Source organism: Callorhinus ursinus, unplaced genomic scaffold (genome assembly GCF_003265705.2).
Source record: "Callorhinus ursinus isolate GAN/ISIS: 27379988/994484 unplaced genomic scaffold, GSC_fseal_2.0 scaffold7, whole genome shotgun sequence".
NCBI classification, from domain to species: Eukaryota; Metazoa; Chordata; class Mammalia; order Carnivora; family Otariidae; genus Callorhinus; species Callorhinus ursinus.
This window is the reverse complement of record NW_027397069.1, coordinates 42,597,350-42,617,453: the sequence shown is the minus strand read 5'-3', so window position 1 is coordinate 42,617,453 and position 20,104 is coordinate 42,597,350. Positions and strand designations below refer to the sequence as shown.

Here is a 20,104-nt window from a genome sequence, read left to right as displayed (position 1 = left end):
TAGAATTTTCATGCCCTCCAACTCAATAAAACTCAAGTTGAAATATACACATGTTCCCTAAATTCCAGTAGCTTACTTTTATAAAGCGGAAATGCAACAGGTATTTTATTATAAGCAGATATGGTCACAGTGGCTTAAATATATTTCTTATATCTATAACCCACTTTTACACTATCACTGTCTTAGATAAATTCCTAAATATTTATTTGCAGGATGAACACTTGCGTCAGTTTTGAAACCTTAAATGATAGTTTTTACCTTCAAGACAAATTTCTTTTCAATTCACAGGCCCCAATATAAATGCCTTTGCTTAAATCTGTTCATTTTCTTTTTCACACGGCATAATTTATCAGGGTAAACTGAGATTGTTTTATGACTGAATCTTCAATAGATTTTTTGCTATTTCACCAGAGCAATTCCAATTTGCAGAACTGATATCTATGGAGGAAATTCACCTACGATTACCATGAGAAGCATTTTCTTACCAGAGTGTAAAGTGGCCAATATGTGCTTTAGTGCCAATATTTCCATTTCAGTGGATGATATGACAATAAGAAATTAGAATGTTTGAGACATAATATAATTAAAATCTCAGCAAAATTTACTAAGAAAAAATATTATCATTTAGTATTTTTTGGGAAAAAAAGGGAGTTAGTTCCAAAAGGGGTTATTTTCCATCTCAAACCTGATAATTGCTTAATGATATATCTTTGTATAAACATTTGTCAGAAAAACTTTCCAAACATCCTTAAAAATTATTTGCTTTGATTTCCATGGTTCTGTCACCAAAAATAGAATATTGTCTAAATATTGGTGAATTCTATTGTGGTATCTTCTTGAGACACAAAAGTCTTGCTTTCTATTTTGCTTTTGCAGTTTTGCATCTATTTTAAAAACGTTTATCGCAAATCAACTTATTGCATTAAGAGTGTGAGTAAGGGGAGTTATAAGTCATGAAAAATGAAAGAGAAATCAATCATTTATTTTTATTATCATTATCATTAAGATGGAATTAAAGATTACATACAAACTTATCTTCATATAATTTCAAGGCAAGACACTTGATTGCTTTATTTTTATTATTATTTTAAGCTTTATGTGACCTTCTGTTACATTAATGTATTTTGTTTTAAGTCAGTACTTAATCTCTTATTTTAATCTTGGTTGATTAAATCCGAATTTCCTCATTAAGAAAGTTTGGAGGTACACTTGATAATTGAATCTTACTTGGCATGGTATGCCTGGAATATGTTTGCAGTTTTAAAAAACAATAATATTTTGGTGCTAATGCATGAATCTAAGTGTAGAGTAAGATAGTGGGTTATTGAGATTGTGTGTGTGTGTGTGTGTGTGTGTGTGTGTGTAAGAAAAATAACAAACAAGAGTTAGATTGAAATAAAAATCTATAACCTTGCACTTTTAGCATTGGCAGATGCACGGATAATAGTAATTATTAGCTACATTTCCAGATCCTGACCTTCTAGGAAAGCTACTATTTATCTCTAGATGGTAATAAGGCAGGAAATAAGTGAACTATCCTATTACACAAATCCCACTGAGAGGAATTTCTAAGGGTTATTGGCAAAAGCCTATTCTACAGTGTGGCCCTGATATCAGATGTGCCAATATCAACAAATGAAGCTATATGCCTAAGTGGAGAGAAACTAAGAGGGAACTAAAAGACAAGGAATACATTTAAGGAGTATTTCTTTTTTCTGGTTTTGAGCAATAGACTTTCTATGATTTTTTTTATAATTAAGACAATTACATAGTAATTTGGGTTAGAATGCATGCCCAGTTCCCCATCTCAAAACCCAATTTGTTACCACCTGTGGCTATTTCTATTAAAAAAAAAAAGAAACATAATTACTATGAGTCTCAGCAGTCTTAGAGTAAATTTTTGCAATTACAATACCTCCCTCGGGCAGATGTGTGAAAATGGCAGATTAATTCCTGCCAGGATCTTTCTGTTCCTCATTCATTTTTAGGTTTGGTGTTGCCTGCTTATTAGAGTGGCTCTGTTTGCTCTGGTTAAAGGTTATGTCAGTGTTTCCATAGTAAATCTCTAGAAATAAAGATCCACAAGTCAGCCATTAAATTTTGCCTTAGGTGAAAAGTTGACATGTAATGCTTTAGCAAAGGGGTAGATAATATTTTCCATCACGCTCCTCTGTTGCCTGGTTAAGTTTGAAGTACATGGTAGTAGGACAATTTAGCAGTGTTGGAAAAAGCAGGACAGACTGGGAGGTAAAAAGAAAAGTGCAGTCTTTTGAACTATAAAATAATATTTAATCAGCAGAAGTCAGTGCAAGTATATTTTCTTCTATGCTTCATCCTAAAGCTATATAATGCATAGGAATTTTAAAGGGCCATAATAAAGATATTGATACTGGGATGACTAACGGGAGATTTAACACCCTACCTATTTCCATTCATTCCTTCTTCGGTTGTGGTATGTAGACTTTGTTTCCATAAAGATCTAATTGGTCTACACACAAAATAATGAATATTATTAAATCTCAACAGTTTTAAAACTCTGGATCAATGTTGTAACTATTAGCAAAGCTAATTTGTCACAAAGCAGCTTAAATAGCTGAATATTGGAGGACAGCGACCATATGACATCTTGCTTGTCTCTGTAGTTGGGAGAACCTAGCATGGTTTCTGATACATAGTAAGGACTTAAAAATACGGATTCTTTATAATCCTCTGATCACTGATCAGATATGAGCTGGAGTTTAGATCCAAAACTAGAAATTACAGAAGTCAAAGTCTAAGATATTATTTGAATAAACATCCTGGTAAACAATTTATTTGAAGGTGGCATATTTTGATAATTTTTATTTGTAATAGTTACCTTCTTAATAACTACAATGAAAATTCCTATACAATTCTATTGATACTATTACAAGTTCATGGGAGAAAATGACCACAGTTCACGATTATAAACATCAAACTTTCAGTGAATTTGTTTATATATATATACACACACATATACACACATATATATGTGTCTACATTTATGTATATATGTGTATGTATATATATACATATATATATATACTGTATATCAAGAGCAAGTAGTGTTGGTAAGAGTATGTCTTTTGTCTTTTGTCCTATTCCTTGATATGTTTTATAAAGTATTAAAACCACACAGTTCAAATGTTATGTCTCTTTGTTAAGGCTTTAAGAATCATACAGCTCTAGTAAATTATTAAGAAAATAATGTGATTATTTTATCAATGGGACTTTCTTAATGAAATGAAATTATAGATAAACCGTAAATAGTAATTTTGGGATTATATTTATTTGTATTTGTTAATATATAATTTTATGATTTAATCACTTTGGTACCAACCATTTGCCATCTGATAATGGGAAAAAATATCACCGTGGGCAATAATCGATGTGCATAATAATAATAATCCAACCTACAAAATTTTTCTCAAAATTTCAGAATCTATTTCATGTAGGCGGTATGAAATTTTATGCACATATTGAGGAAACATAAGCTAAGCATTCATATAAACAGTATGTTGCCCATTTCAGTATTGTTATTTAAAGCATATCTACAACCTACAGAGTTGTTCGATCCATAATCATAAATTCACTTAATAAATAAAAAAATTAAAAAGCACTTAATTGAAATAATTCACTACTTTTAAGCTATTCTAGGACTTCATTACTATTTATCTAAATTTTAAACTTTAACTGCAAAATCCATATCAAACAATAAGGAGGTTTGATAGAGTAAAGTTTTCAAGCAGAATGAACTTTCAAACCATGTTAAAAATTTAATTCTCTCCACTTGCCATATAGTTGGGATACAAAGTGAAAGAAAAAATAATAGAAAGGAGCAGAGAAATGCAAATTTGAGAAGTTTATTATTCATTGTCAGTTAACATTCAAAAATAAGAGAAAGACTTTCTGAAAGTTTTAAATAAATATTATATAAGATAAACCAACAAATAGCAAGTTCTCAGCAGGGACATTTATATCCACAATTATCCAAACACTGTAGTTTGAGCACATCTGTAAATTTGCTCTGGAATATTTGGCATTTTGGGGAAAGAAGGCCTAGCAACAATGGGTGCTGCTCACTCCAGAGTTTGCCAGGCTGGTCTTGCTCTCCTGTCACTAAGAGAAGCCTGAGTACTGGGAGTAGATACCCTCTCAAAAGATCAGAAACTAGTTCTGTAAATGTCCATAATCTGTCTGAATTTTATTCATTTCTCTGAATGTGCTTTTCTTGAACTATCATACATGCTTTCTTTTAAAAAATACAGCTTAGAAATCTGCTGGAAATATGACTTTAAACAGTGTTGGAAAAATGTGAATGTCCTATAAATAAACCAGGTTTTGTGCATTTATATTAGTCTTCACATAAAGCCATATAATCTGAAAACATATTATTTGTTTAGAAATTTCAAAAAGCTGTTTAGATATTTGAAAATTATCATCAAAACACATAGTTTGAAGCAAAAGGAAGGGAATTATTATTTATGTCTTATGCTGACTTGTTCTGATTGTTTTCTCATTATTCTTTTCATCTGGTCTCTTTTCTGTGATATCCATTCAGAAAATATATTTTTACAGGGATACCTTAAGAACATTGTACATTTACATCTAATGTAAATATTTTTAAAGAACTCAGATACCGTGGTGTTTTTTTATCACCTTAAGCTGTGTTTAACTATATGTACATTCAGACCTCAGATGCCTATAGTTGATTTCTATAGTGGAGCTATAGAGGGGTGGGTTGAATTTGAGAAGGGTTGGATTAAATAATATTATGTTTAGCATTATTAAAATGCATTTAATAGATGAGAAACTTTTGTTTATTAGTTAAAATAAAAAAGCTTTTTAGATTTCCTTTCATCTAGACTTTAAGAGACAACATATTGATTTCTTTTATGTAAAAGCAATAAATTCCATAATTCCTTCCTTTTATTCTTTGGGCATGGATGTGCTCTACTGAGATATAATAGAGATAAAATCCTCCACTTGCTATTCCTAAAATAGAACATTCAAATTTTTTTAGTAAACTCTATGCCCAACTTGGGGCTTGAACTCACAACCCTGAGATCAAGAGTTTAACACTCTACCAACTGAGCCAGCCAGGTGCCCCTAGAACATACAATTTTTTAACCACTTGATAAACCTTCTTTATATATTAAGCTTATGCAGGTCAGAGAAATAGACTAATGTATCAATTTATAACATAAGGAAAGGAAATTTATAGTTAAACTTATTCAACAAATACCTTTGAAGTATTTTCATTACAAATTTCCTAATGAGCCTCAGTGAATTTTGGCTTCATTTTAAGTACTCATCATTTAACTAGAGAAGTCAGATCTCCCAGGACACACCTGTTATTTAATGATATTAAGAGTTTGGGTTTTGTTTGGTGTAAGTGTAGGATGGTGATGGAAAGGCCCTAGGGGTAGGAGAGGAAAGGAGCTCTGATTCAATATCCCCAGGTAATATGATATAAATAATTGGAAAATGGAGATATCATTTCAGTTGGTTAATTGTAATAAACCTATTATCTTGTTAGAGTATTAAGGTAGAATCAACATGTTGGGAAACAGATAAAAGGTGCATAAAAGCATTTAAAATTCAATCATTAGGTTTCATTGCACCCATCTGCTCCCAGGAAATATAATTGGAAATTTGATTCATTGACCTTTAACTACCATTTTGGACCACACTTTCAAAATCTATGTTTTCAAGTTGGACATTTGAAGTTAATTTGATAAGAGCCATATTCGGTACATTTTTAACCCAATTATGTTTTTGAACAAAATTTGAAAACATAAAATTAGGCCTAATGGGCTGGTGTATATTTGACAATGAGTCAGCATAGTTATTTAATCCTGGATCTGGTTAAAGCAACTGATGTTCAAATTCATTAAGGTTTCGATTAACTAGAAGGACTGCTAGATTTTTACTGTTATTTTATGCACGAACTCCTGCCTCTCATTAATTATTCTCTGGGTCCATATTATACTAGTTTATACTTACAACATCCAATTACTCTAAAGTTATATACCATGGCACAAGAAAAAAAAAGCAATATTTAGTACTTCAGGTGGTTATCCTGAATTTTAAAAGTTTTTGCACCTCCCTCAATCCTTTTTGCCAACGTGATAGGATGCCACAGAACCTTCCCAAAATATTTCTTGTCTTCACTCAGAAGAGTGATATATGATAAAATTATATGCCTAACACAAGAAATACATTATGTAAATTGATCATCATTTCTTGTCAGCATTTGTGTAATGCTCTGCGCACTGAAGTTCATTGTAACTTGGAAAAGAGTCATGATTAGACAGGTGTTTCTTTGCCTATGAGATCAAATTTCTGAAATATTTATATAGTGATGAGCCAGATGTACACAGCTTAACCTTATAATCCCATTTCACAGCTTTTCCAAATACTTGGAAACTTGTTAAGTAGGAAGCTGATTATTTTGGCAGCATATCTCCACTAATAGGATTCAGATCTTCCTTGTTTACAAGCCAGTGCTGCTAATATAATCTAGTATATTAAATCAACAGGGAAACTGAAAAAGTAGAATCCATCCAAGGGCTAATTGACAGGGAAATCTTTTCTAAATCTTTTTAATGTGTTTTTTATTGACTTCATAATATCAGAACACACATAGCGCAGGTGAATGATGTAACTGTTTGGGATACTATGCTACTATCAGTTTGGAATGAAGTAGTTATATCTCAGACTCTCCATGCTTCTATTGTAATCTTGATATAAGCCACATAAGACCATGCATCCGCCCTTTACAAATATTCCTTTCAATATCTCAATTGGAAGTTTTACTGTCATTTGACATGTGAAATTATTTTAAATGCACTCATCTTTTTTTAATGAATAGAGGCAATACAGAGTAATGTAATAATGTGTCATAATTTTCATTATGCTTATTTATTGGTTCTGCAATAATAGACGGAGAGCTTATTGTTATGCTTTCAGCCTGAGCTATTTATGTACTATGCTACTAGGTGCACCATTTCATATTGGATGTTCTGTCCTCTTAAGAAAAGGGGTATCGGGAACCTTAAATCAAATTAGGCTGCAGGAAGAGTTTTATACTTTGTCTTTTTTATATTACGTGGATAGCTTTTATAAACTACCTAACTCTGCTTGAATAAACTCATGGTCCTTCAGAGACAGGAAAAACCTATTTTTTCAAACTATATATGACAACCTGATTCCATTTTTAAAAGCAGGCTATCAGAAAAGGGAAAAATTCCTCCATTTTTTTCACTTCTTTTCGGGAAAAATTATCTACTTTGTGTTTTATATTCATTCAAAAATGTGTCAAAAATGTACATACAAGCAGGGCACATAATATTTAAAAAAAACATAGAATTAAGTAATCTATAAAGAAGAGTTTTTTAAGGACAATTGAAAGGTAAATATATGAGATTTTTGGACCCTTGGTTTTTGTGCTCCATGACAGATATTCTAAAGATGAAGCTACTCCACTGAGAGTGCGCTTCTAGACCTGTAGAGCTGAGATTCAGGCACTACTAGTCTATTGCCTTTTGGATTTCAACTACTCTAACATTGAACTTGTAGTCAGCCTCCAGGGATGAACTGGCTACATTTGACTGCAATGCCAGTTACCTCTTTCCTATTTGATTTTCACCAAGTCAGTAGTTTCCCTAGAAGAGATTTTACTCTTGGGAATAACAGCAACTATTATAAAACTCTTATATGCAAAAAATCCAAGTTTTTGCATTAAAATAATTTCAGATTTTTTGTGTGCAGTATATGCGTCTTTGAGTTTCTTTCTTTATTTCAAAATTAAATGATTATGTTTTTATTTATTTATAGTCACTATAGTCATTAAGTTTATAGTCATTTTGTATTTTAAGAAGAATTTTTACTGCAAAACTTCTGCTAAAAATCCATACCTAAAACAGCACCTAGTGTATCATAAGAACTTGTTACATATTTGTGGACTGAAAATAGAGAAATTTACATTTAAAAAGTTATAAAATTGCTTATAATTCAGTATTCAGAGGTAGCTTTTGCTAACCTTTTGTTGTTCAGATCCACAGTCCCTTCTCGGACCTGAACTGATTTAAGACTATTTTTAATCTTTACTTGTTCCACTTAGTGTTAATATGAACATTTTTTATTGAAGAAATATTAAGCTGTTTAAATTTGAGGTATTGTACCATTCCCTGCTGGGATGGGTAATACATGACATGTACAACAAATGTCACTCTGAAATATGAAAGAGTTAGGGATTACAAAACATGTCTGAGTGCAAGGATTTTGAATAAGGGATCGTAACCTGTCTTCCCATGCTGTGAAGTGCACACACATGCACGACACACCACTAGATTTTTTACAGGTATATACTAAACATAATATCTTAAGCTGCTTTTTGCCTAAAATTATATAAATATATCATAGATAGACATCATTCCATGTCAATGATGTAGTTTCATATTATCTTAACAGTGCTGGAATTCTGGGCCAATTAATGGATAATTCATTTAATCAGCTACTCCCTGATTGACAGTTCGATTCTTTATATTGAGATTCAATTTCCAAGGTTCTTGGTTAAAAAAAAAAAAAGGTTTTCAGTCCAGAGCAAGTTGCTTAACATTTTTTTCTGTTTTTTTATTAAGTGTTATACTATTTGCTACTCATAGAGCTATCATAAGAATTCAAGACGAAATATGATTATGCATATAAATGATATAATCAATACTAAATGTTGAATAACACATATGGTTATTGTTGTTAACAGCAAATGACATAAAACATTGAAGCAGTTAGGGTGCTGATATGCAGGCATATTTTCCATAAAAACAATATTTCAGTTGGCCCAAATGTTAGCAATTGTACAAGAGTACAATTTTATTCCAGAATACTTATGATTATAAAAAAGTAATTTTACTGGAATGCTAATTTATTTTATCACAAATTTCCATTTTGACCTCTCTAAACCAGGATTGGTCACTTTTGCTTTAGTGTTAAGTAGACATTTTAAAAAGTGACCAATTTTTGATAGACCATCTTCCAAAAAAATAATTTCCAGATATTTTAAACTTCTTACACTACCGAAGTAAACTTTGAAGTGGAAGGATGTTATTAAGTCTTCCTTAAGAACTGTGCTTTTTATGCAGGGAGACCTTGTGGGAAGAAAAAAAGCTCACACCGGGTAGAAACTGAAGAAAAGTTTCTACAAAAGAACTGTTGTAGGGCAATGAATATCAGAAAGTTAGAGACATATGATAACATCTGATTTCATTTACACTTCTTTTCATGTGAGAAAACTGAAGCACAGAAATGTTACTCACATATATACAGCTAGCTAGGAATAGAGAATTAATGTCATCTGACTCAGAGTTTAGGGTTTTTGTTCCTATACCAGTTGGGATATCATGTTTGACATGCATTTCTATTGAGGTATCTATGGAGTATGAAAACATTGTGTAGCATGAATAATTGCTACTATGAGTTACTACAACTTAGTTCCTGGAATGCAGGTCAATTTGGAAAAGAATTCTTTAAGGCCTCCATATACAAAGCTTCAGAAACTCTGCTGGAACCTATGTACCTATGACACATTGTCACAGGGTCTTTCAAACTGACAAGCAGCAGTAGATTCAAGAGGTTCTGTAAGTTGGTCCAATAAAGTGAAAATACATCAAAAACTAATGATGTGATGTATGGTGATTAACATAACATAATAAAAAAAATAAAGTGAAAATATTTCCAAATTTTGGAGACTCCAGAAGCAGCCCAGGATCATCAGATTTGATCATAGAACTGGCTTTGATTCTTTTATTTGAATCAAAGTTGTCCAGTAGACCTCATTGCTTTTATCTGTGTTTAAAATGATTCAGAGCTGAACAATTACAGGAACAAAGCCATTCAAGGGGGTGTGACCTGGTATCAGAACTCAGTAGGGAGCATTGATTAACAAGCATTATTAGAATGAAAGAAATAAATCTGTAAAATACATCAGACAATGATAAATAGACTAGAAAGCAAAGCATAATACACACAAAAGGAAGATGGATCATTTCAGCACTTGCAGGCTTTTTATTTGAAAGAGTGTAAAATTTTAAGTCAAAAGAAACTTGTTCCTCTTACTTACTCATACTGGGATCTCCAGCTAGCCTTTCATGAATTCCACAGGCCTCAGTTTCTCTATCCATAAAATATAAATTATAATGGTTCCAGCTGGTGAGGTTGAAAGGAAGGAATAGATTTGGAGAAGATGAGAAACAATGACAAAAATCACCCTGTAAAAAACATAAGGAAGAACAGGAGACAAAGGACCAAGAACAGAAAAGTTCTTTTCTCTGGGAAAGAACAGGTTACTTACTCTTATTCTAAGTACACTCTAGAGGAACTTGTAATACACTTCAGGAAACTTAATGTGTCTAAGTGCATTTTGTTTTCAGGTGTTCCCATGATGGTACTGTTTCCACAGTTTTAAGTAGTTTGGAATTGAATATAAACATGCTACAAATCACCTAACATTGAAATCCATTAAAAAAAAAAAAATGAACAGTTTTTCAATCAGGCACCTTCCAAATGCAAACTCTGTGAGAGAAGTCTGTCCCACAGAGGATGAAAATGACTTGTGGGTTATTTTTTTTTTCCTTAAACTATGACCTAATTAAAAAGAGTGTATATGTGAAAATGCCTCATTAGTATTTTATCTACAGGAGTGAATAGAGTGAAAATTTTAATTTTAATTTTTAATTTTTTAATTTTAATTTTAACTTGTTTTTCTAAGCCAGGATCCTGCCACTTTTACTGTTAAGGGTCAGATAGTCAATATTTTAGGGTTTATGGGCCATACGGTCTCTGTCACAACTACTCAGCTCTGCCATTGAAGCATGAAAGTGGCCATAGACAAAATATAAATGAAAGGGCATGGATGAATTCCAAAAAACTTGATTTTCAAAAATAGTGGGCCACAGGCCAGGGTTCACCAACTAGTTTTGTAAGGCATTACTAACTGTTAACATTTCTTAAATTTCTTTCCATTTGTGTATTTAAAAAAAAAACTGTACCATGTAAATTATAAATAGTCTCTAACAAGATCAAAGTGTTTGTCCATTATTTCAGAATTAGATATGGAAGAATGCAGGCCTATTATCTCATGAAACAATTGTGTAGGTAAGACTGCTGCTTTTACTACAGGAGAAAAAATTCTTAGAATTGAAGTCTCCAAGCAAAGAAAGCTGGGGATACTTGAATTAGGTATTAAGTGTCAGTCTGATAAAGAGTAGAGATATTTCATTTCATTTTGTGCTAATGTTTAATTAAAAATCTGTTAACATTAGTAAAGACACTTAGCTTTATTTTAATTTCAGGTATGAATGCCAACCTAAAATAGACTCTTTCCATTGAATCATACATTTTGAATGTGATACTTATTCTTGTATTTCAGAGGGAAAATGATAAATATTCTAGTAATCTAATAGTCATAAATTTCATTAATAATTAAATTTTTTCTTCCAATTTAGGAATGCCTTTTACTTTGTAATAGTCATTTCTGAGGACAGGTCTTCCAAATTCTTTGTATATTATCTCCTAAATTTTCATAATTGTATTCTCACATTACTCTTTTCTTTTTCAAACCAGAAATTCAAATACAATGGATAATTTTTTTGAAAATTTAAATTTGTATATGATTTTTGTTATTTTGGAAAGCATAGTAAATTATCTTTGAAACCCATGCAAAAGACTGGGGGCTTCAAAATTCCCCCAAAGTATTTACTAACTATTGTCAAATATATTGGTTGGTTAGCTGGTTGCCTGCATTATTGCTTCTAAAGAGTTAAAAATTCTCTATCAAGAGTTGGAGGAAGGAAAAAATGAGAAAGGTGTGCATCATTCAATTTCACCTTGAATTCCTTCTATTTTTTAAATTCTATTAGAAACTGGAATATACCTATATAGGTGATGATTTGAAAGACAGATGCAAAATCAGACAGGAATCTGATCTTGCTGATAATTTTTTCATTTGCAAAATGAATTATCTGAATAATAATTGACTTTATCTTATGATTAAACATTTAATATTTGGGGGAGCAAGACTGTTGAACTGTGTGTATCAAAATCATTGCATTCATAATGTTTTTAATTTGAGTGTATTTTGAAAAAATAAGCTGATGAAATGGATAACAGGCAGACATTTTGGTTCACCTTTTAAATTAGTTATTTGTTTTTTGGGAATTTTACATAATGATTGACTAAATGTAATATCTTGAATTTCTTTTGCACTTTAAAAGGTAAGTGTTCAAAAGTGCCTATTTTGACAATTTTATGACTATCATGATGGTAAGTAATCATACAGTTAAATCTACTGCATGCATTAGAATATTTGGTAATAAACGGCCATTATTACCTTTTTATGTTATTGTCCAAAGGAAAAGAAATCTAGTTATTGAAGTTATACATAATGTTCAGCATATTCAAATAATTTAACATGCAAGTATAAAAAGGTAAAAGTGCAGACTTTTTCAATGAGTTGTCTTATTATTAGGGGGATAGTAGCACTCTTTTTTCTTAGTGTATAACAATAATTTTTAAAAGCACTTCAAGGCAAGTTACATTAATTTCTCATGAACTTACTTCTGAAAATATTGGGATGGAGCCTTATTTTTCTCTGTTTCTTAGAGAGGCAGTGCAGCAACTGACTGGTCCTGGCAGTCACCAGCAAGAGTTATTGTTCTGCAACAAATCGGTTATATGATGGGTAACTTTATGAAAATTAGTTGGCTGTAGTTTCTCTGTTAAAGAAACCACGTAGACAATAACACTATTATGTCTTCTAGGGCAATTGGGAAGAATGAATAATAAATATCATTAATACTGTTTTGTAGATCCTAATAGAGGGCAGCATACTCCAAGCCTCCTACCACAGAAAGTGCACAATGACACGATTTACATAAATTTAGATTCAGTGCAGTATGGTTTCAAAATAGGTCCATTTTAGCTAAATGAATTAGACTGAAAACTGGTTTGAATCTAAATAAATCAATTTATAAAAACTTCCTTTTGCTTTAGCAAGTTCTTTAACTCTAATAAAATAAGATTTTAAGGAAATGTATCTTGCAGAAGACTCGGCATTCATGGGGATAATAAGTAAAATCATAAGTCACCAATTTGTCTCCCTCCCTTTTCTCTCTTTCTCTTCATATGTCAGAGTTCTAGAAGTTCAGACTTCTAATGACTTTTCATAGGCTACATGTATCTTTGACTGCTCAGTTTGGAGGCCCAACTGCAGAGTATCCAGTTTTAGGTATTCCCTCCAGTGGGATAATCCTTTCATATTCTTAATAGAGACAGAAAAAGAGCATGAATAGAGGAAAGCAGAGGAGAGTCTTCTAAGACAACATATCTGTCTGAGAGATGGCAAAAACCAACCAAACAAACAAATAAAAAACGGAAAGGACTAGAACTCCCAACCTCTCCTCGCCCCCCAACCACGACCACTACCATCACTGGAAGAAAAAGAAAAGACTGAGTATTAGCTAAGGTTGACATGGAGAGACTGACTGTACTGAAGAGAATGGGTTAATTGGAGATGTTGGCGTTAGCAACTCGAATTTTGGATTTTTCCCCCCTAAAACATCAACTCATGGCATAACTCTATGCCATTGCCAGTGAGAAAGCACATCTAACATTCAGTGGCACCTTGGTGGCCTATGGACTCCAAGCTTCAGCAAATATCAAAAAAGAATGTACAGTATTCTCTATTCTGTGTGCTTTTATAGATAACAAATAGCACTCCTCCTACCTTTTGATTATCTCAATTTTCTTCTTTCTTGTCAAAGATGGTTTCCTTTAAGATTCATAAATTACATAATTAAATTCTGGCACACAAGTTACTATTAAAGTTATCAATGTCATGTACCAAAGAGTTAACACTTGCAAGAGCTTTTTTTTTTTTTTTTAGTTTTTATTTATTTATTTAATTGACAGAGAGAGAGAGAGAGAGAGAGAGAGAGAGAGAGAGCGCGCACCAGCAGAGGGAGTCCAAGAGGGAGAAGCAGGCCTCCCGCCGAGCAGGGAACCCGATGCAGGGCTCCGATTCCAGGACCCTGGGATCATGACCCGAGCTGAAGGCAGTCGCTCAACCAACTGAGCCACCCAGGTGCCCTGCAAGAGCTTTTAATATACAGCCATGTTACTTTAAAAAAAAATCATTCCAGTCATCCTAATTGAGCAGTAGATTTAAAATGCTCTCGTACAGGATGTGGCTATTCTTCTCCTCTCATTTTTAATTCAAAGTAATGCTAGTTTTTGCTAAATGTGGTAAGAATTCGTCATGTTTTTATTATGCCTGTAGTTGCAAAAAACAAATGTGGACCACACTATACTTGTATAAAATGTATTATTTTGGAAGTCATTAATAAATACAGTTATTGCCATGCCTCATGGACTTTGAAAATTCCAAAGCCATAGGTGCTGTCAGATAACTTTATAAGTGGTGGCTTAAAATGCTGTTGCCTACTTCAGCAATGTAGAAAGAACCACACCATATATTCTGTTGAAGGCAAAGCTATCAGAAGCAATGTCGGTATGAAAAGGCTTCAAGTGAATTATTCACCTCTTAACTCTCCCTTGTGTTCAGTCTGCTGCAAAAAAAATGCTCACTATTAATGTGAAAAGCAGTGCCTTTGAATTAAGGGAAAAGTTCAACTTGTTTGGCTTTGTTTTCAACCCAATGGCATCAATATATGCAGTCACTTATGTCCCTAATTCAAAAGAACTTTCAAAATTCCAATCCCCTGTACCTCTGAAGCAGGAAAACACTGATCATCTTAGTATGTAGCTGAAGCTATAATGATGTAACACCATAACTACACATCCAACCCCAAATTCGTTTGTAAGAAGTTCTCTCTAAATGATGACTTCAAAGAGTTAAGGACATGCTTTCACTTTTCTTTAACAAGAAAAAGAAAAGGTATTCTAGAGGTATTCTAAATCAATACCTCTAGAATTAAAACTCTCTTCATATTGTATTGCAACCTTTGGGAGATCCTTCTTGTATTTGACATACCTGTCTCTACTTTCTAGTATATTACAAATTTAAAAAGACAATGTTGACACAAATGTGTAAAACTTGGACAAACACAAAGGATAAATTTAATATTATATATATAAAATTATTGAGGCAAATACTTTTAGAATCTGGTACAAAATACTGCATCTTTTTTTCTTCTTCAGTATCTAATTTGCTGTCAGTCCTATTTAGTGTATTTTTTAATCTCAAATTTTGTAGTTTTCACTTTGACAAGTTACATTTGGGTCTTTTTTTGTATCATCTATTTCTCTCCTTGAGGCCCAAGATAAAGATGACACAGGGGAGGTACTGAGGGCTCAAAATTTAAGGAGACACTTACTCTCAAGTTCATGCTTTCATGTTCTTGACCATATTTTTAATATTCTAACAGATTTTTAAGATTCTTTTTGGTTAATTCCATCATATTTTTCATGCCTGGATCCGTTTTTATTGATTTTCTCCCAGCCATGGATTATATTTTCCTAGTTTACTGCATACCTTATAATTCCTGATCAGATCTCAGATACTGTGAATTTTACATTGTTGAATGCTGGATTTTTAAAATATTGCCTAGGGTCCAAGCTAAAGGTTTGTTTGTGGAATGAATTTACCCACTGAGCCTCTGTCTCAAAGGTCTCCTCTTTGATAAAGAAACAGACATAGAAAGGTAAAAGGATATCAAGGATACCAGCAGTTTAGGAACCACTGCTACCCATGTTTCCACATCAGTGATTCTGGAAATGCCAGAGCTGCTTGGTTTGTCAAAAATTGTTTTCTCCATAAGAAATTTCCTGACTGCCCCATGACTCTGTAATGGGAAATATAAGAGAATACTGGCAAATTAGTACCAAGGTATTGTGTATATTTTTATCACATAGTGATTGCACTAATCACAGATTGAATTCTAGAATTTACTGAAATAGCATCTACAATGGTGAAAACTAACTGTACTATCCATTTTCCTCATGCTTGAATTATTTTTCTCTCTTCCTTTTGCAGGAATACTTTTGGAAAATAGTATTCTGATATTTTTTTCTTAGAAATTAATTAGAAATGAGACTCAAAGAGGTCTTTATTTTTCTCATCCCACAGTTGTCTCATTTTCTAGAAATCCAAATATTGTTTTAAAATTGCCCAGACTTACACCCACTTATCATTATTTCATGATTATTATAGTGCTGCATGTGTGATTTTTTAATGTAAAAATTATAACAAGAATTATATTTGATAACTAAGGGATTTTCATACGTTATCTCATATACAATATAAAACCACACATTTTAAATAGTATATCCTAATTTTACCACCAAAGTTACAAAATTATTTTGATGATATTTTGCATACACTTCAGTACATCCTAGATACTAATCATTTCAATTAAATGTCTTTAGAGTCTTTACAAAGATATTCTATTCACTTCCAAACGCAGAATCAATTTACAAGGCATTTTCTAAATTTAAAAACTCACCCTTTCTGTGGATGGATCCCAGTTGTTCAAAATGTAGCCATGTTTCTTTCCTGCATTGAAATAAAAACAAAACAAAACAAAACAAAAAAAATGTTCCTTTGTTTGGGTGCTTGGCTGGTTCTGTCGGGCTGGTTCTGTCGGTAAAGCATGCAACTCTTGATTTCAGGGTCACAAGTTCAAATTGCACATTGGGCATGGGGCCTACTTAAAAGAAGAAAAAAAAGCTGTTCCTTTGAAATAAATGCAGTCTGCAAACTTCGTTTGAAGTATTTATGTTATGGCTGGGAAAACGGGAACTGCACACAAGAAAAACATCTTTGAAATAAATGAAAATTTAGCTAAATAATTCATATTAAGGTGGCTGTCTTATAGAACTGTTGCTTGGGTTTGCTAGTGTGGCTAAATAGATCTTTATATCTGGATCCATTTGTAGTCTGTCCAAATGAATATGGAATTTCTACATAGGTTTTAAAAGTTGGCTCTGTATAATTTTAAAAGACAAAGTTCAGAAACATTCTTTATTGAACATATTTAATAAAAGCGCTTGTAGTTTTATAATCTTCTTTGAGATGGAAGGATCTTCAGTATATATGACATGCAGATGTCATTTTAGATTTAATTTGGAATTACCTTTTATTAGCATATAGTAATGAACCCTTTTTTGAGTGTAGAGTTCTATGTATTTTTAATCATGTATATATAAAACTTCATGAAACCACCACCATAAACAGGATACTAAACAGTTCTATCACCCTAAAAAGCTTCTCTATGCTGTATCCGTAGTCAACTTTAAACCTTGGCATCCATTGATCTGTTCTTTGTCATAACAGTTTTTGATATTTTCTTTTTTGAGAAGTTTTATAAATGGAATCACCCTGTATGCAATTTTTTGAGACTGGCTTCTTGCACTCACCAAAATGCTTTTGAGATTCATCCATGTTATTACATCACTAGTTCATCTTTTTGTTGCTAAATAGTTTTCCATTGCATGCATGCACCACAGTCAGTCTGTTCACCTATTGAAAGATATCTGGGCTGACTCCAGTTTTGACAAAAACATCTCCTGTAAATATTTATGTACAAATCTTTCATGTGAGTCTAATTTACATTTCTTTAAGGTAAATACCAAATTGCTGCGTCAGTTTGGGTCTTTTTTTTTCTATGGATTATGCTTTTTTGGTATCATGTCTAAGAACTCTGCCAAATGTCAGGTCGCAAAGATTTTCTGCTAAGTTTCCTTCTAAAGTTTTATAGTTTTGCATTTACATTTAGACATATGATCCATTTTGACATATGTATATATACACGTATGTATATATATAAATGTGAGGTATAGGTTAAGGTTCATTTCTATTGAATTACATATTGAATTGCCTTTGCAACTTTGTCAAAGATCAATTCGCCATATTTCTATGGGCTACGTATGGGCAGTCTCTTCTGTTTTATTGATCTATGTGTCTTTTCTGTCTACAATACTACATTGTCTTGATTAGCGTAGCTTCATAGTAAGTTCAAAACAGTATGATTCCTTCAACTTTATTCTTTTTCAAAACTATTTTGCCTATTATAGTCACTTTGCTTCTTGCTGTAAATTTTAGAATCTTGTCTATATTTACATAAAATCATGCTGTAAATGTGAATGTTATTATGTTACATGTATAGATTATTTGAGGAACATTGACATCTTTACCATGTTGAGTCTTCCACTCCACTAACACAATATATCTCTTCATCTATTTAGGTCTTCTTTGATTTATTTCATCATTTTTGTCATGTTCAGGATACAGATTCTGTACTTGTTATTTGAGAATATTTATTTGCTAAGCATTTGATTCTAAGGGAACTATGATAAATGTATTGCTTTTGAAATTTTGGTTTTCTAGAGTTCGTTGCTAGAATATAGAAATATGACTGATTTTTATGGCAACTTTAATTTATTTATTGGTTCTAAGAAGTTTTGTTTGTGATTTGTTTGTTTTGATTCCTTCTTTTTTTCTGCCTAAACAATATTATGTGTGAATAGAATAACTGAAAAATTTCCCCTTCCTATTTAATTTATCCTTTATTTCTTTTTTTTGCCTTTTGAACTTACTGGATCTTTTAGCACTATGATGAATAAAAGTGGTGAAAGCCAAGGGTGAAAACTTTCAGTCCTTCACTAGTAAGCATGATGTTAGTTATACTATTTTTTTTTTAGATGCTCTATATACAGTTGAGGAAGTTTCCTTCTACTCTGACTTTGCTGAGAATTTTTATCATTAATAGATGATGACTTTTATCAAATGCTTTATATATTTTAAAATTTTCTATTTTTATTATTTTAATAGTAAAAAAATCTATTTTGACTCCTTTTACTATCCATTTTCAACTCAACTTTCTTAGGCACTTGTAAGTGGTCATATCAAATTAATCTACTTCCACAAATAAAGAACTTACCTAATTTCAGCCAACATGGCTCAGTTTCAGTAGGTGCTTCCTTTTGGTCTTCCTCATGGACACTTGTTGTTAAATCATGATTTGTTTGGGGCGCCTGGGTGGCTCAGTTGGTTAAGCAACTGCCTTCGGCTCAGGTCATGATCCCGAAGTCCCAGGATCGAGTCCCACATCGGGCTCCCTGCTCAGCAGGGAGTCTGCTTCTCCCTCTGACTCTACTCCCTCTTGGGCTCACTCTTTCACTCTCTCTCTCTCAAATAAGTAAATAAAATCTTTAAAAAAAAAACATGATTTGTTTTCTAGAGTTATAATAGGATGAGCAAATTGTAGAACATATAAATATACATTCTGATATACATTAGGAATAGTTTATTATTGACTACTGCTGACAAAAATTCTGATTTTGAATATCATTTATAAATTGACTACAATCTACTGAGTACTTTTGGAGAAATACATAGGGCAAATAATCAAAGAAACCCTTCATATCATGCAGACTTATCCACTTTGTGTGTCTGTTTAAGTGATTACTTGCTTATTTCTTTGTGTTTTCTGTACCAAGGAAAGTAAAGAATATCTAAGTTTTCATATTCAGCAAACAAAGTAACAGTAAAACAAAAAAGTCAAACTAGGAGGGTGGACTCAGTTTGATAAGATAGTTCAGATCTGTTTTGTTATTAGCAAATAATCACTAAAAATCCCCCAACTTCTGTCTTTGTATCTTGACTGAAATAGATTAAAAAGATCATCATATTCTAAAGTTTTTACGGTGTTTATTTTGGAACTTTTCTGTAATGATCTACCAATTCCAGGTACTTTAAAAAAATAAACAAATTATATATTTTAAAAGTAAAGGTTACTGCATTCAAGATGAGTTTGAAGGGAAAACATTAGTTTGTATGATTAGTTTGTATGGAAGAAGGTAAAGTTTTCAAGAATTACAAATATTCATATTTAATTACTTTGCTGAGACCTAAAAAGCTTCAAGTGTCTGACCTTGAATTTTACTTTCTTCTTAGACTTAAAAGTTAAGATTTAGAGATGTGCAAGGTAGAACTAAATTTTTAGAGTACATTATTGGAAAATAGCTTAAAGCCCTTCTATTTCTAAATTAAATGATGCTGTGGTAC

General features: G+C 32.1%; 1 protein-coding gene and 1 long non-coding RNA gene across 3 annotated transcripts in view; one reads left to right on the top strand and one right to left on the bottom strand.

The window, feature by feature from the left end:
- Positions 1–20,104, top strand: part of PCDH17 (protocadherin 17) — a 98,670-nt gene that overhangs the window by 12,860 nt on the left and 65,706 nt on the right. The gene's annotated exons all lie outside the window — the stretch shown is intronic.
- LOC141373055 (uncharacterized) lies at positions 10,154–19,240 on the bottom strand. The gene is made up of 4 exons (XR_012378684.1): positions 18,978–19,240; positions 16,542–16,591; positions 12,637–12,735; positions 10,154–10,227 (listed from the first exon to the last, which is right to left on the bottom strand). It is a non-coding gene; the product is annotated as an uncharacterized lncRNA (long non-coding RNA).